This window comes from Dryobates pubescens, chromosome 8 (assembly GCF_014839835.1).
Source record: "Dryobates pubescens isolate bDryPub1 chromosome 8, bDryPub1.pri, whole genome shotgun sequence".
Lineage (NCBI taxonomy): Eukaryota > Metazoa > Chordata > Aves > Piciformes > Picidae > Dryobates > Dryobates pubescens.
The window spans coordinates 1,682,376-1,697,113 of NC_071619.1; positions in this window are offsets into that span (position 1 = coordinate 1,682,376).

The following is a 14,738-nucleotide window of genomic DNA, read 5'->3' on the forward strand; positions in this document are numbered from 1 at the left end:
GCAACAAAAGAGTGGCCAGTGAGCTAAACAAATGCCCCCTCACCCCTGTGTCCTGTCACAATCAGGAGCTGCTGCTCAGCAGAACAGACTGAAGCAGGTTGCATGAATGTCATCTTGCTGAGCATCAAACACTGTTAAACCTTACTAAACTAAAATTAAGCTCTTTGGGGTCTAAGAATACCTACAAATATAAGCTTCACTGCCCAAAGTTTTTATGTAATTAGAAGCAGAAGAAAGTCAGCAGCAAACCCAGGTACAATTAGGAGCATAGGCTTCCCAGAACAGTAGCAGTGTCGCATGCACAACTCTTGTTTCATAGGCAATAGATAAAACACAAAGAAGCTGTCACATAAAGGAACTTCTAGTTGATCCAGACCATGCATGCTGTACCTGAGACAAAGGTTTTGGTGTGTAGGAGAAATGGGGCAGTTCTGAGGCATGCTGGAAAACCAGCAGTGCAGGAGCTGATGGAAGATGCCTGAGGAGCAATTGAAGGATGAGAGAGGCCCAGCAATGACGCTGACAGCACCGCTGCAGCACTCGGGGCTTGCTTTGTCTTCTCGCCTAGGAAGCTCTGAGCTGTCAGACCCTTTTCTTTCCTTTGTCTCCCCAAGCCTCACACTCCTTTTATCCTGCCTGTGGTGACGTTCCAGGCTTATCTTTCCCAAGCCTCTTTCTCTTTCAAATAACCTCCCTTTCCTCCACCTTCCCTCAGTCTTGCTTCTAGCCATCTTCTCTGCTCAACACAGTCCTGCTTCTCTGGTGACACCATCCTTCCCTCTTTTCTATGTGCAGCCTTGTACAGTCACTGCTCTTTCACAGACCTCTGCCACTTCCTACTCATTTTTTAACCATCTTACAGCATACTGCTGGCTTTTTTATTTCTGAGGGCTGCAGATGCCTGTGAGGTTGTTCTGACTTTAAAATGCAGGCATAAACAACTTGCTTGGACGTTTCATTCAGCTCCAGCTGGAGAAACTTGTGATGACCTCCTGCCAGTGTCTCCTCAGGGTGCCCTGAAGGGCTGGTCTGTTAATGTGTTGCAGTGGTTGTGCCATTCAGAGGCATGCAGGACTGTTGGGTCTAGCTGGCAGAAGGCATACCTGAGCATGGGGCAGCTGTAGCAGGATGGTTTCAGTCTGTCACTGCCGGAGTGCGTTGGAGAGGTAAATCTTGGCTTGGAGCTCTGCAAATTCCCCAAACCTTGTGTTCTGTTGCTGCTTCCCTTCACCCTGTCGTGACTGAAGCCTGTGTTCAAGCACATGCATGCAGGTCCTGCTGCTTCCAAATGCATCTGGAGGAAGAATTAGTCCCATATCCACAGTGAGTTCAGTTTCAGCATAACTCAAACACATTTTGCTTGCATGTGTCCCTTATTACCTCCACCACATTGGCACACATCCTTCCTTCCTTCCTTCAACCTTAGGCTCAATCATGCAAGATGAATCACTGATAAAATGGTACTTGAGGAAAGAACCTGAGAAGCAAACTCCCATTTATTGGATAAAGAGAACAGGTTCTGTCTCCTGACAGTACCAATGTGGAAGTAGTTTCTTTCTAACAGGTAATCTAATCAGTAATGTCACAAAATTGTTAGCAACACATCAGAAAACTACTTCTGGAAAGGAAACAGACTGCTCAGTGGTGTTGCACCCAGGTATTATGAGCAGAACACAACTTCCAAGTGCTTTTCAGTGATCTGGAAGGTACTGTTTAATGAGTTGATGATAGGGCATTCATACACATGCTCATCCATTAAACTTAGGCTAGAGAGAGAGCAAGGACAGCTGCTGAAGCACATCTGGACCATTTGGGAGCTGAGGAAGGGTTATTTAGTACAGCTAAAGGGAGATAAAATGGGCACAGATTTGAGGGCCTGGTTATGTGTTCAGAACACCAGCAAAGCCAGTTGTTGGTTCAGCACTGGATGTATGGTGTGAGAAATACCCACACACATACACAGAGAGATGAATTCTAACCCCACTGCCTTTGTTTTCAAAGGACTTATTTTCTTCTTCATGGTTTGGTTTAATTTACTTGCCTTTAAATTGTTTTGGCAGGGTCTGCTGAAATGCAGTGAGGGAAGCTGTGCATTTCTATGCATGCAAAGCAGCAGAAGCATGTGATTGTGGACAAACAATGTCTCCCATTGTAAGCTGTTTGTTGTTCTCACTGTTATTAAACCCTCTGGAACTACAGCAGGCACTGCGATCTGCAAGCAGTTTGGTGCCAGTGGTGCATTTTAATAGCAGAAGCATATCTTTACCAGCTTGCCTCCACCACAGGGCAGCTTTGAGGCTGTCAGCCAGCAGGACTGGAGGGTTCCCTCACCTGGAAATCCTTGGATAGAGCAAGTTTTTGCAGAGAATCTCAAGGGAAGAGGGAATATCACTGGTGTAAGGGACTGATCAAGCACGATTCTATGGCACGTCTCTGATCTCTGGTCTTACTGGGGCTGTTGATGCCAACATAAATCAGAGCTCCCTGGAGGCAGCTCTGAGCTATGCTGGGATGGTGGGAGTGTGTTTATAGCATGACTCTTGGCTTGGCTCTTCCTTCCCACTGCCCTTTTCTCAGCTGCCAGACCTTAATTACAGAAAACAAATTATTGTTACCAGCACAGTGAGATGTGGCCTGGCTAACAAGTGGTGCTGCTTAAAATAGGATTCTAATAGATCTATTTTTTGCCATAGAGTTCAAAAGATGTTTTAATATACCTGGCCAAGCACCACTAGCCCAGCTCCAGTGATAACTCTGCCTTTGATTGTGCTCAGGGACTTGCCTGCTTAAGTGCTTGAGTAAGTACAGACCAAAGGAAAAGCCTTTTCCACACACACACAGAGAATACTCTTTATTTATCATGTGTCTATTTAGAGAGTGTGATGCACAGAGAGATGAGCATTTTGGTGCAGATGTAGATCATCTTTGCTCTCATCACCTCCTTTTATCTATAAATATAACTTTTAAAGGAAATAGGCTTTGAAAGAGGAGAGAGAGGCTCTACTAAAAGGCTTCAAATATGCTGAAATCTCTTTCTTCCCCTTTGAAAGGAGCAGTCAGTCATAGCTCTCATTTCAAGCTTAAGCTACGAAATGTCTCTGAGGAGCGCTGCAAACTCTCTTTCCAAACACCACTGAGCCAAGTGTGGTTATTATCTGAATTTAATTCAAATCATATGAACTTTCATGGCTTTTGCCATGCTGAAAGGTTTGGGGCTTTTTTCCCCCACCCCCTCTTCATTCTGGCAACGTGTTCATCAAGTTCTGGGCCAACCCCACTTACATAAAGGAATATTTTTATGAACTTTATAGCTTACAGCATTTTCCAGCTTCCACACACATTTATGAGTTTTGGTTTGGGTTAAAAAAATTGCACAGTAAACAGTCCCATAACTGTAGAGCGAGAGAACATCACCAGGCAATTAGCTCTGTGTGAGTCATAATGAAAGAGAAGGAAAGAGAAAAACACCCAACCCAGAAGTTTGAAGAGTTACTGTGAAATTACTGTATCTGGACAAACATTTCAGCCCTTCCAGCAGAGCTCACATTCTCCACATCCTCTCTCCTTCTCTGTCTACTGCTCAGTTCAAGAGCTGGTTTGCCTGGATGAAGACAGGTGGTTCCCCACAGCCCTGAGTCCTCGTTCTGGCTTGGATGCTCTCCAAGGGCAAGTCTTCTCAATTCTCCAGTGTTTTGCAGGGGGATAAGAGTAATAATTACCTACCTACTTCACTGCATCCCTGTCAGGCTGAATCAATGTCTTCTCAGTGCCTGGGATGTGTAAATTGCTATATAAAAATGCAAAAATAACATGACTTCCTACCCATGCAGCCAGAGTTTACACTGCTTGGAGGGAAGAGGATGGGGAGCAATTACAGCCCCAGCTTTAAAAATGAGGTGCTCAGGAAGGGCAGAGTCAGCAAAACGGCAGCCACATCCAGGATCTCCAAAGGCTTCTGTGTTTATGGGCACTCCATGGTTAGAGGTGATGGAAGTTTTCCAGACCTGTTCACTTTCCCTCTGCATAGTACCTAGAATATTTTCAATTAATTCTCCTTGTATGGAAAGTATGTTGGAAATGCTTTCTCAGCACACTGAGTATCCACAATCTCCATTCCATGGACTGTGGCTGTCTCTGAATACAGAATTAACCAGGCTGGAAAAGACCTTAGAGATCGAGTCCAACCTATCACCCAACACCACCTCATCAACTAAACCATGGCACCAAGTGCCTCAGCCAGGCTCTTTTTGAACACTTCCAGGCATGGTGACTCCACCACCTCCCTGGGCAGCACATCCCAATGGCCAATCTCTCTTGCTGGGAAGAATTTCTTCCTCACATCCAGCCCAAACCGCCCCTGGCACAGCTTGAGACTGTGTCCTCTTTTTCTGTTGCTGGTTGCCTCAGAGAAGAGACCAACCCCCACTTGGCTACAACCTCCCTTCAGGGAGTTGGAGAGAGCAATAAGGTCACCCCTGAGCCTCTTCTTCTCCAGGCTAAGCAACCCCAGCTCCCTCAGCCTGCCCTCTCTGCTCAGCTTTGGGGGGCTTTGGCAGGACAGCCAGGTGCTCTTCCGGCACTTTGTTCTGCCCACTGCTCTTCCAAGTGCTCCTGTGAGCCTTGTTACTTCTGATGGTTGTCACATGTATTGGGCTGGATTCATACTCTCTCATTAATTCCCAGTTCAGCCTCTTTGTACTGCTGCTCCAGCAGAGCCAGGCTTACCCAGTTTCTAAGGAACAGCTACTATTTATCCCTTTGGACGCTGCTGAGGTTGCCATCTCTCAGAGTCATTTTTGCTGGGGATAGATTCCAGTCAGTGGATGTTTTAATGCAACTAACTCAAAACAAAAAAACATTGTTGTTGCATCATAGCAACACAACAGTGTGCATGGCTAACTCCTATCTACCAGGGAGCTGCAAAACCTCCACAGATTGCACTATAGTAGAATCAGAGAATCACAGAACTGTCAGGGTTGGAAGAGACCTCAAGGCTCAGCCAGTTCCAACCCCCCTGCCATGGCCAGGGACACCTCACACTACAGCAGGTTGCTCACAGCCACATCCAGCCTGGCTGCAAACACCTCCAGGCAGGAGGCTTCCACCACCTCCCTGGGCAACCTGTGCCAGGCTCTCACCACCCTTATGGGGAACAACTTCTTCCTCACATCCAATCTCAATCTACCCAGTTCTAGGTGGTGTTTTTTTTCTCCTTCCCCCAGTCCTATCCCTCCCTGACACCCTCAAAAGTCCCTCCCAAGCTTTCTTGCAGCCCCCTTCAGATCCTGGAAGGCCACAAGAAAGTCTCCTTGGAGCCTTCTCCTCTCCAGACTGAACAGCCCCAACTCCCTCAGTCTGTCCTCATAGCAGAGCAGCTCCAGCCCTCTGCTCATCCTCGTGGCCCTTCTCTGGACACCTTCCAGCACCTCCAGATCCTTCCTACATTAGAGGCTCCAGAACTGGACGCAGTGCTCCAGGTGGGCTCTCAGCAGAGCAGAGTAGAGGGGGAGAATCACCTGCCTCACCCTGCTGGCTCTGCTTCTCTTGACAGGAAGGATAATTAAATACATAAGAACCCAACAACAAAACAAACCCCCCTCTCCCCCCCCCCCAAAAAAGGGGGAAAAAAACCCCAAACCAACCAACCAACAAAACCCAGAACAAACAAACAAAACCCAAAACAAAGCCCAAATTCCTATACAAGGACTAAAACAAAACCCTTGGAACTGCATTTAGGCAACAGCCCTCAAAGAAGCTCCGATCAGGCTGCTCAAACCTCTCCCTGTTAGAAGCTGAGTGCTGATCTGACCTCTCTCTGCAGCTTTCTGGCTTCAGGGTATTTAAAGCCCCCTTGGGAGTCCAGACACCCAAATGCCTTTCAAATGAGGAGTGATTCCACGTCCTTCAGCCTCACAGCTCTATTCTGATGTGCTCTAGTGCAGTAATTTTCTGTTTGGAAGCGTTCTTCCTTGTGTCATAGAGCAATGACTTGCCTCTGGAGGGCCTAGGCTGGTATTTTGCTAACAAAAGAAAGGCACCCAGTGAAAAGAGACAGGTTTGATAAACGATTTAGGCTAACCTTCTCTCAAGAAAAGGCTCAAACACCAGCAAGAATGAAGTGCCCAAGAAAGATTTTAAGAGGCAATCTATATATTTCCACCCTGCCCTTTGCATTAGTCCCTTAAGAAACTCATCTGGGACCCAGCAGTGACTGACTGTTCAGAATGTTTCTTATTACAATTGCCAAACCTAGGTTTAGCTTAAGCTAGGCTTTGGCTTTATAGGGTATTTTACAAACTTCTCCCTGGCAAGGCTGAAAGCTGACCTTTGACAATGGCTGGAAGGGGCTGAAGGCTCATACCATGGGCAGTTATCCAAAGCTGGCAGGACTTCTCTTCATCTTTCACACCAGTGCAGCTGGAAGGAAAGGTGTCTTTGACACTGGTTAATACAATCAGCCACCTTATTTCATTAAAGGGATAGAAAACATGGATTTATTGGCCAAGGCAAGGTTGCCTGCTCTATCTTACCTTCTTGGAGACATTTCCAACACTTTACTAGTGAAAATCCTGCATAGAATAGAATTAACCAGACCTTTGGGATCATTGAGTCCAACCTATCACCCAGCATCATCTACTCAACTAAACCATGGCATCCAGCTTCTTTTTAAACTCTCCCAGGCATGGTGACTCCACCACCTCCCTGGGCAGCACATCCCAAGGGCCAATCTCTCTTTCTATGAAGAACTTCTTCCTATCATGCAGCCTAAACCTCCCTTGGTGCACTTGAGACTGTGTCTTCTTGTGCTGGGTGCCTGGGAGAAGAGACCAACCCCCAGCTGGCTCCAAGCTCCCTTCAGGCAGTTACAGAGAGTGTCATAGCAGTGCAAGGATTGGGTACTTGCAATGCTCACTTTGAAGATGAAGCGAAAAATAAATCCTCACTTAGTTCTTCCTTACCACTTTCCTTTCTGTGTGTGAAGCCCCCCTGCTCCCCTTGTGAATTCTTGCACAGACAGAAATGTTACTGCAAGTTTGTTTGTGGTTCCTACTGCTGTGGTATCTGGATGCTTCACTGTTTATCATGAGAACATCTATGGTGAATGAAGCACTTGGAAACCTTTATCCCATTTGGGTAGCACCAAAGAGAATGCATTAAAGTGTGCACATCGCCATCCTCATCTCTTCATTATCCTTTGTAGAGATACTCTGGCTTGGGGAGGGGCTTGAAGTATCTTCAGGGCAAGGGAGTGTGAAAGGTTGGAATAATTATACACTAGCTATGTTCAGGAGAAATTAATAGAATGAATCCAAGTGGCATTAAATTGACCTTTATCTTTAGGTGTTTGTGTTTCTTTTCAAACAAACCTTTCTAATTGGCCATTTGGGGAGAAAGTTCCTCCCAGAGACAGTTGTCAGGCATTGGAATGTGCTGCCCAGGGAGGTGGTGGAGTCACCATCCCTGGAGGTGTTCAAGAGGGGATTGGATGTGGCACTTGATGCCATGGTCTAGTAGTCACGAGGTCCTGGGTGAAAGGTTGGTGACAGGTTGGACTTGATGATCTTTGAGGTCTTTCCCAACCTTGTTGATTCTATGCTTTCTGCAATGGGGAATGTTTGGATGCAGTGTTATTGCTGCAGTGGAGTCTGCCAGGCTCCTCCTGGCAAGCAGTGCTTCCTCCACCTTGATTTCTGACTGCCAATGCCACCGTTCTAAGAGAAGAGAGCACCCAAAATGCCCATTGTTGGAGTCAGCAGGTGGACTGAGGCGGCTGGAGCTGCAGCAGTTTGTATTTAACTGAGTGCCACCTCCAATCCTTCCTTAAACACCTCTGGGGATGGTGCCTCCAGCACCTCCCTGGGCAGTCCATCACCAGGGCTAGTTTAAGCTTGCTGATTATAGATGTTAATCATTAAATTCTGGTATTCCATAGAATCTTGCCCCTGAGCTATAAGTGATTTCTGGAGCAGAATCTCTTCTATCCAACTGAGAAATTGTATGCAAAGACTGCAGGATTGTGCTCTCCATTTTCCTGGGGATTGTATTTCAGTGTAATCACTTGAGGCTGCAGTGTTAGGCTGAGGTCTGAGCAAAGCCCCAAGGACATCCTGCTGTACCAAGTCCCATCCCATCTCATCATCCTAGAACTGCAGAGTGCTGCAGCAGCTCTTCCTCTGGCTCGAATTTGCCTGCTGGTACTCTGTGAGACAGAACTAAACTGCTGCCCGTTGTCCACTTAGACCTCTCCCCACTCCAACATCATGCATTGTGCAGGGGTGAGAGAAGTTCTGGGGAGAAGAGAGAGGATTTTCATGCTGACCCTCAGCCAACTAGTAGCCATGGTTCATAAGGCTAGGTGTTAGGAAATACTGCTTCCCAGAGAGGGCTCTCAAACACTGGCATGGTCTGCCCAGGGCAGGGCTGGAGTCACCACTCCTGGAGCTGTTCAAGCACTGGTGCTTAGAGACATGGTTTGGTGTTGAGCCTTCAGTGCTGAGGGGAGGGTTGGACTGGATGAGCTTGGAAGTCTTTTCCAGCTGGATGTTTTCTGTGATGCTGATAACTTCAAACTATGTACAATAGTTTATATTCCCCGCCCCCCAAGCTTTAAAAATAAGACTTTAACTAATCTTCCCTCTGAATTTGGGTGCCTTACAACTAGCTGGGAGTTGGGTGTTCTCAGTCTGAGTTCAGGGCACACATTTTGGGCTTTACATTTGAGTTTGAGCTGCCTGCAGGTCCACTGCAGCCTTCCAGGAGAGTGTATGCTTTTCCTTTCCTGCCAAACCAGCCACGTGGCCCTGAGCCAAGGTTTCCTTGCTAAGGGCTGAATGAGCCTTTCAGACACTCTTGGCAGGCCTCACAGTAACACACACGTGTACAAAGAGGAAAAAATCATCATGAGGACATGGGGCAGATGAATGGAGCTGTGGGCCACATCTAGTCCCCAGCTTCATAAGTTTCTTGATCATTTCCTAAGCAATTACTTGGGTGTGAGACCTGACCGCTGAGTTTCCTCCCTTCTCCTTGACCAAGGCTTTTGGCTCTGTTGTCTTACTGTTCCTTGCTGAAGTTACTTGCAACCCTCCTCTTCCACACCCTGGTTTTGTACCAGTCTGCCTTCCTGTAGCAGCCTCAGGCTCCCTGTGGACAAAGTCCATCAACTATTATCCCATCCTTTCCTGCTATTCAGAGCTCACTTTGTTATAGTAGTTCAAGTCCCTCTTCCAAGGAGCATTTTGAGGTAATCCCACAGTTCATGTCAAGCAGCTTCTCTTCACAGAAAAGGGGATACTTGAAGTCCTCCTTCTGGTGAGACCCCACCTGGAGCACTGTGTCCAGGTCTGGAGCCTCTGTTACAGGAAGGATCTGGAGGTGCTGGAAGGTGTCCAGAGAAGGGGCACGAGGAGGAGGAGCAGAGGGCTGGAGCTGCTCTGCTGTGAGGACCAACTGAGAGAGTTGGGGCTGTTCAGTCTGGAGAGGAGAAGGCTCTGAGGAGACCTAATTGTGGCCTTCCAGTATCTGCAGGGGGCTACAAGAAAGCTGGGGAGGGACTTTTGAGGGTGTCAGGGAGGGATAGGACTGGGGGGAATGGAGCAAAACTAGAAATGGGTAGACTGAGATTGGATGTTGGGAAGAAGTTGTTCCCCATGAGGGTGGTGAGAGCCTGGCACAGGTTGCCCAGGGAGGTGATGGGAGCCTCATGCCTGGAGGTGTTTGCAGCCAGGCTGGATGTGGCTGTGAGCAACCTGCTGTAGTGTGAGGTGTCCCTGCCCGTGGCAGGGGGCTGGAACTGGCTGATCCTTGAGGTCCCTTCCAGCCCTGACAATTCTATGATTCTATGATCACTGCCTTCTTGGTTGTCTTTCAGTCCTGCTGGATGTCTGTGCAGCAGAACCATGATGTGAAATATACACTCCACATATTCAAGGTCATGTTGATCAGCTCTTTAATTGCATGCTCTGCTGCTGGATAAGGCTTGCAGCTGCAGCAAAGGAAATGCATCTTGCTTTCTAAATACAGAAATCATTTAATGTGGCCATAGAAAGCAAAGGGATTTAAACAAGTGTGGCTTCAATAATGCTAACTAAATGTCCTTGAGAACAATCTGGAGCTGTAAAACAATCTGACTTTTGTGTTGTTTGGGAATATAGTTTTGATTAAACTTTACTGTGTCAGCAGTGCACCTATGGCAGGTGTTTGAGATGACAGATAAGATCATGGAATCATAGAGCTCTCAGGGTTGGAAGGGACCTCAAGGATCAGCCAGTTCCAACCCCCCTGCCATGGGCAGGGACTCCTCACACTACAGCAGGTTGCAGCTTATGATGCAGGTTGCTAAGGTGTACTGCAGCCATCCAGCCAAGCCCTCACCTAGAGACATAGCCCAGCTTCCCCCATTTACTTGCCCAATGTGTGATCACATCCTGAGTGTCAAGTCTTTGTGCTCTCCTTTTCAATGTAACAGTGACAGAATAGAATTAACCAGGTTGGAAAAGACCTCAGAGTTCATCAAGTCCAACCTATCACCCAACACCAACTAAACCATGGCACCAAGTGCCTCATCCAATCTCTTCTTAAACACTTCCAGGGATGGTGACTCCTCCACCCTCCTGGGCAGCACATCCCAATGGCAAATCTGTTTTTCTGGGAAGAACTTCTTCCCAACATCCAGCCTAAACTTCCCCTGGCACAACTTGAGAATGTGTCCTCTTGTTCTGGACTGTTTCCAAAGGCCTGTGGTGATAGGATGAGAGGCAGTGGTTTGAAATGAGATCAGAGCAGATTTAGATTGGATGTTAGGAACAAGTTCTGCACCATGAGGGTGGTGGAACCCTGGAACAGGCTGCCCAGAGAGGTGGTTGGGGAGATATTCAAGGTGAGGCTGGACAGAGATCTGGACAACCTGATCCAGCTGAGGATGTCCCTGCTGAGTGCAGAGGGGGTTGGACTGGATGACCCTTGGAGGTCCCTTCCAGCCCAGACCATTCTATGATTCCCAATCCTTAGTTGTTTTTTTTCTGGGGCAGAGAGAGTGATTGCCCATTGGAATGGGCTGCCTGGGGAGGTGGTGGAGTCACCATCCCTGGAGGTGTTCAGGAGAAGACTTGATGGGGTGCTTGGTGCCATGGGTTAGTTGTTTAGGTGGGTTGGATTGGTTGATGGGTTGGACATGATGATCTTGAAGGTCTCTTCCAACATGGTCTGGTCTATTCTATTCTAAAGCTCTCTTGCTTCCTCCTGGGTTTTTATGGCTATCAATTAAATTTATGATACAGCAATGAACCCTGCAGGGTCTAAACTTGACCCAGGAGTTATTTTAATGGATCATTAGCTTGTCTCGTTCCCCTTTCTTTCCCCTTCCTGCTATTTTCTTGCCTTGCCGGAGTTCTCATGGTGCCAGCCATGAATCCATTTCTGAAGGCTGGACAAGGATGTATTTCATTAATGAACACTTAAAAATTAATGATCTCACAAATGAGAGAGTCTGCTGAAAAAGAGCAGAATGCAAATGGGGTAGGAGTTTTATTTACACTCCAAAGGACCAGCTCAGGGACAGGGGGGGAGAGCCGATGGCAAACCCCTGCTCACTCAAAAGCCAGTCCAAAGCACTTAACGTTTTTCTCCTGCCTCCAGTGGTTAGATTTACAGAACCCAGACAATTATTAGAAGTTTCTCTTTCCATAATGCTACTTTAGCAATAATATTGCAGCTCAACCACAAAAGGAACTGCCATAAAAATGTCAGCTGGCCTTTCCATTCCTGTAGGCTGCAAAGGAGGAGGCTTGAAGTGCAGTTCTGCTGGAAGAAAGCACTGAAGCCAGAGCAGCTACTGAGCAACCTCCCAGCTTGTCCCTGGATTTCCTAGAAAGTATGATCAAATATTTAGGACCTGGTTTTCCTAGAAAGTGTGACCACATGTTTTAGACCTAATACTGCTGAATGGTTGGAAAATCCATGTAACAGGAGTTGCCTTGGTCCTGTGTGCTCAGATACCAACCCACAGCATGAGTGCAACACAGGGGAAAGTCACTGCACCAGGCTTGGGGTGGGGGGCAGCAAAATTTGGGGGCTTACCAAAGCATACATTTACAGGCTGTAAATAACCAGTTCATTTTCCCTTTCTGTAAACACTTCCCAGAAGACACCACTGGGAAGAGCTGCACTGACATGCACACACTCATTGCAAGGATGATGGAGGGACTGGAGCACTGCGTGGTGAGGAGAGGCTGAGAGCCCTGGGGCTGGTTAGTCTGCAGAGATGACTGAGAGGGGATCTGATCAACGTCTATCAATATCTGAGGGCTGGGGGTCAGGAGGGAGCGGACAGGCTATGCTCAGCTGCACCCTGTGATAGAATAAGGGGCAATGGATGGAAACTCCAGCACAGGAGGTTCCACCTCAATGTGAAGAGGAGCTTCTTCACTGTGAGGGTCACAGAGCCCTGGAGCAAGCTGCCCAGAGAGGTTGTGGAGTCTCCTTCTCTGGAGCCTTCCCAGCCCTGTCTGGATGTGCTTCTGTGTGACCTGTGCTGGATTCTATAGTCCTGATCTGGCAGGGGGTTGGACTTGATGATCTTTGGAGATCCCTTCCCACCCCTAACATCCTGTGATCCTATGATTGCTTTCTGATGGCTGTGCTATTCCCCATTTCTCCCGGGACAGCAGTGTCCCACAAGAGCTACCCCAGAATCAATAATTCTGTGGCAGCCATGCTTCAGCACAATCAGGCAGACCATATTCCCCCTCCCCTTTTTTCCCCTTCTATTTTGATCCATTCAGAAATGTGTTACTGTAAAGGATTTGGGGTTTGGGTGCACATATGTTAGCATTCACATCAGTTTATTATCACCCTTGCTCACACAGTATCAGCCCTGTACGAGTCATAAATATCTGATAAGTCTAGATGATGCATTTTGCATTCATGACAGATGTCAGAGTGCCTGTGCTGTACTGCAAACAAACACAGAGTCACTCAGTTCAGTGCTTGCCTGGTGGCACTTGGAAAGAGCAGTGCAAGCCTGGATGGTTTCAGGTTTCGTGGAGGTGGAGTACCAAAGACTGTAGAACAAGTTCCTTACTACGAGGGTGGGGGAACACTGGAACTGGCTGCCCAGGGAGGTGATTGGGACCCCAGCCCTGGAGATGAATCAAGGTTAGGCTGGACAGGCTCTGGGCAGCCTGATCTAGTTGAGGGTATCCCTGCTGGCTGCAGGGGGGTTGGAATGGATGAGCTTAGGAGGTCCCTTCCAGCCTGGACCATTCCATGAAATGTCAGTGAACTAGTGTCTCTATGTTGGTGTGCACATCCCAGCCTGAAGAAACTCTTCTGTCAGCTGGTCTCCTAATTTGATGGCTTTGGACATTTGTCAATCTAATTTGCTACAGATTTGATCTCTTCCTGAGCAGGATTCTTCTGCTTGCTAAGATCAGCATTGTGATGTGTCCTGACTCCATGCTAGAAGGAAATCCAGGTACAGACTACAGACTCCATGAAAGTGCTGCTTGGTGCTATGGTTTAGTTGATTAGGTGGTGTTGGATGATAGGTTGGACAGGATGATCTTGAAGGTCTCTTCCAACCTGGTTTATTCTATTCTAAAAAGAAGTGTCTTATAAGTGAGCCACAGATCTGTCCAGGTCTCCAGTCTGACCTGTTAGAGAACAATGCTCTAAGGAGACAATATGGCAGTGCCCCTTCACTACTCTCTAAGCCCTATGAGGAGAGGCTGAGGGAGCTGGGGGTGTTTAGCCTGGAGAAGAGAAGGCTCAGGGGAGACCTTGTCACTCTCCACAGCTCCCTGAAGAGAGGTTGTAGCCAGGTGGGGGTTGGTCTCTTCTCCCAGGCAACCAGCACCAGAACAAGAGGACACAGTCTCAAGCTGCACCAGAGGAGGTTTGGGCTGGATGTTAGGAAGAAGTTCATCATAGGAAGAGAGATTGGCCATTGGGATGTGCTGCCCAGGGAGGTGGTGGAGTCCCCATCACTAGAGGTGTTCAAAAGGGGATTGGATGTGGCACTTGGAGCCATGGTTTAGTTGTCAGGAGGTATTAGGTAATAGGTTGGACTTGATCTCTGAGGTCTTTTCCACCCTGGTTGATTCTATGATTCTACTCAGCATGACAAAGCCAATGTCATGCAGTATTGACACACTATAAACCATGCTCTGTGCACAGAGCACTGTTACTCCAGCCACAGCAAGGGGGAGGCATGCAAAACTGGTGTAGCTTATCTCCCTTGGAGCAGAATGGCTGCAACCTAGCAGGTGTCCCCCACCTCTCTGACCAATACAAGATCACAGAATGGTCTGGTTTAGAAGGGACCTCCAAAGCTCATCCAGTCCAACCCCCTCTGCAGTCAGCAGGGACATCCCCAACTCAATCAGGCTGCTCAGAGCCGTGTCCAGCCTCACCTTGAATATCTCCAGGGATGGCGCCCCAACCCTCTCCCTGGGCAACCTGTTCCAGTGTTCCACCACCCTCATGGTGCAGAACTTGTTCCTAATGTCCAATCTTCTCTGGTTTGAAAGCACTGCCCCTGGTCCTGTCTCTACCTTTGCAATCAGTCTCTCTCCATCCTTCCTGTAGCCCTCTTTAGGTACTTGCAGGCTGCTATTTGGTCTCCCTGGAGCCTTCTCTTCTCCAGGCTGAACACCCCCAGCTCCCTCAGCCTGTCCTTGTAGCAGAGGTGCTGCAACCCCCTGAGCATTTTCGTGGCCCTCCTCTGGACCTGCTCCATC